Raw genomic sequence first — 3,634 nt, 5'->3', positions numbered from 1 at the left:
GGCACAGTATTTGTCCCTCTTTAGCACCTTTCCGTGTCCATGGCATTGCCCTGCTGTGCCCTGGGGCAGGATGGACCCTATGCCTTTGGAATATTCTCCAGGGCACAGGGACTGGTAAAGTGCCAGGTGGCCTTGGGACTGTCCCCATCCTGTTTACCCCCACCTCGGTTGCTTCGTTAAACACATTCTCACCTCCCCCCCACCATCCTGGCTGCTGGCCCCTTCCCGGGGGGATATACCACATGAGGGGGGCGAAGGAAGGGGGGCAGCACCCCACCAAACAGTGGGAAGGGAGGTGACCTGGGACAAGAAAGCGCCAACACCACCATCATGCCGGAGTCGCGGCAGGAAACACAAGATATCGGGGCACCTCAGCGCATCGATGCTGCAGGCACCAAGCTGCCACAAGCACAATAAAGCGGCGGGGTGGCACTGGCAGCGGCACCGTGCCCTTTGCACGGGTGACCAGCTCCCTCCTTCCCACTGCCCCGGGGCAGGAGCCCACGCCGAGCGGCTCCCTTCCTTCCTCTGCGCCAAAGCCAGCTGGATCCAGGGGTGTGGGGTAGCGCTGGGGAAACCACCCTTTTCTGTGCCACCCCCGTGGTCGATGGGCTGAGGATGGACGAATGCCAGGGTTGTGCCTTGGTGCCGGTACAAAGATGCTTGATATTTGGGGAGCAGTCCCCGCTGGGAAAGGAGAGTAGACCGTACCCCTGTGTGACACCAAGTGTTTGGTGTAACCGCATGCCAGAGGACGTGTCACTGCGATTCTCTGCACTAAACCTTAACCGGCATGTCTATATCGGCGACAAAAAGCAAAGTGCAGCCCTGGTTGAGGTGTGTGGTAATAGCTATGGCAGAAATCTCCAAAGCTGGCTGGACTTTCTGGGAATTTTTGGAAATCCTGTCATAGCTTTGTGGTTTTTCTTTCACAACCTCTGAACCTTATCAAAGTACACAAAAGGCCACAGGCTTCCTATTTGCAAGGGCCGTGTTAGGAAAACAGCAGCCACTCTTGCCAAACCTGGCTTGACCCTGCTGCTTGGGATCCAACATCACTGCCGAGCCCTGCTTCGTTCCCATCCTTAGGGTGGATGACTCCTGATGATGCCCCCAGTGCACTGCAGGGACAGACCTTGTCCACAGTGAGTCCATTTGGTGATCTCCTGGGACAGCGCTGTGGCTAAGCTCTTTCTCCACATGGAGGCTCTTCAGCCTGGAAGGAATTGTGGGTCTCCAGGTCACACAGAATCACAGAATCACAGAATGGTTCGGGTTGGAAGGGACCTTAAAGACCATCCAGTTCCACCCCCCTGCCCTGGGCAGGGACACCTCCCACCAGACCAGGCTGCTCAAAGCCCCATCCAGCCTGGCCTTGAACACCTCCAGGGATGGGGCAGCCACAGCTTCTCTGGGCAACCTCTTCCAGTGCCTCACCACCCTCACAGGAAAGAATTTCTTCCTAATATCCAATCTAAATCTCCCCTCCTTCAGTTTAAAACTATTACCCCTCATCCTATCATTACACTCCCTGATCCAGAGTCCCTCCCCATCCTTCCTGTAGCCCCCTTCAGGTACTGGAAGGGGCTCTAAGGTCTCCTCGGAGCCTTCTCTTCTCCAGGCTGAACACCCCCAACTCTCTCAGCCTGTCCTCACAGCAGAGGGGCTCCAGAAGGTCATTCCCTTATGCATCAGGGCTGAGTGGGAACTGTCCATAGGTGCCATAACACACAGCTCCGGGTCCTGCAACCTCGGGACAGATACCAAATTGGAAACCCATTTAAAACAAGTGGGGACACATCCCAAAAGTCCTTGTGCCACCGGGGCAGAGAGCGAGAGGTGGCACATCAGCTGGGTTGCCAGCCCAGCTGTGGGCTGGGAAGCAGCTGGGCTGAGCTCGTGATGAGGACTCCACATCTGTTCCCAGCCAGCTGCTCGGAAAACAACGGCTCTGGTCTCCACCAGCAGCCACGGCTTTGTCCTTGCCGTAGAAATCAGTCCCGGTGCTGCAAACCGCACGTATGCAGAAACCACCCAGCATCTCTCAGTGCCTCTGATTGATGCCAGCAGATTTGGCAAGGGTCGCCTCTACAGCCTGGGACCCCCATCTCCTGCAGTTCCTCTCCAGCTCCAGACGTCGTCGTGATTTTATCATACATCCAGTGGGAATTAGGCTAAAACCCTTCCCTTGCACACAGGGATCACCAAACGCGCAGGGGCTCTGGTACCCGGGCTCATCCCCAGCAGGGTGATGTGGAGGGGACGCAGGGTGTCCCCTTCCTCCAAACCACCCCAGTCTGCCCGCTCAGGACATGCTGACCTGCAACTCGAGCCCTCCCCGCCATATTTTACAGCCAAAACAAGCCATAAATCTCCTTCCCCAGAGCTGGAAGGTGCAATTGCTTTTCTGCGGTGCAGGTTTTTCCTCGCACGAATTGTAGCATCACGTGAGGGAAATCTGTAAGTAAAAGTCAGGCCGGAGCCATTTATAACGGCAGCTCCGTGATTGTTACTGCTGACAGCTGCAATTACAGGCACTCCCTTCGATCGCTCCTCGCTGGGGGAGAAACGAGCCAGGGCCAGAGCAGGGAAGGGGTTGGGAAAGGCTTTTCTGGAGCCGTGTCCCCTCTCTGGTGGACGTTGTCACCCACAGACAGTGCTCAGGGAGGGGTTTGGGGGAGGGATGTAGGATGGGGAGTAACCCCCAGTGAGGAGGGTTTGGGGAGGGATGCAGGATGCTCGCCAGTAAGGAGAGCTCATGGAACACGTCAGCTGGTGCTCACCTCCGTGGGGACGACACCAGCTTGTGTTCGCCTCCGTGGGCAGGACGGGGGGATTGCCCCAGGGCTGCGCAGGGACAGACAGCAGGACCGAGCGCTCGCCGGGAAGAAATGCTGCTGGTGGCCCCAGGTAAGCCCAAGGTGGGCTGCAGGTGAGGGCAGCATCGCAGGCGGGTCACTGCCAGGCACTTCTTGCCAACACCACAGTCTAGATCTCCTGTCTGGGAGACGTTCCGTGCGTCCCAGGCAGGTAGGCACCGGGGTACCACCAGTCACGGCAGCCGGGGAGCTGCCAGGGGATTTGGGAGCCGGGTACCAGAGGGGTGCAGAGGACCTTGCCTGGGGGAGATAGATGGAGAGTAAAATGAGGGACATCGGTGGCCTTGCAGTGACAGGGCAGTGACAAACAGAGCCGTTACTCACTGCCTGGTGCCACGCGGCGACGTGAGACGAGGGGGAGCTGGTAAGAGGCAGGGGAGCGTGGAGGCAGCAGCCCTGCAGCAGCCGAACCTCAGCCAGGCTTTCCTGCCTCAGCTCTGTCTTCTCTACACAGTTTCAGGGGAACTGAAACGTCCAAAAGTGAGCTAAATGTCACAATTATCTTAGGTGAAAAAAAAACCAACCAAACAAACATGTAAGATGTGACTTTTTATTTTGCTGGTTTTGATCAATAACACCTAGAATTTTTTTTCAAAACTAAGGGCTCTGCTCCGTTTTTTTCTCGTGCGTGAAAAGAGGTGGGAAAGGGGATGGACGGAGCGGGAGGCTGAGTAAAGCGAAACAAAAATGAAGCTTTTTGTGTTTGTTTCACACCAAGCAAAACACTCTAGGTCAAACCAAGCTGAAATTTCTCC

Source organism: Rissa tridactyla, chromosome 8, assembly GCF_028500815.1.
Source record: "Rissa tridactyla isolate bRisTri1 chromosome 8, bRisTri1.patW.cur.20221130, whole genome shotgun sequence".
In the NCBI taxonomy this organism is placed as follows: Eukaryota; Metazoa; Chordata; class Aves; order Charadriiformes; family Laridae; genus Rissa; species Rissa tridactyla.
The sequence above is the reverse complement of the archived record's forward strand: the minus strand, read 5'-3'. Positions refer to the sequence as shown.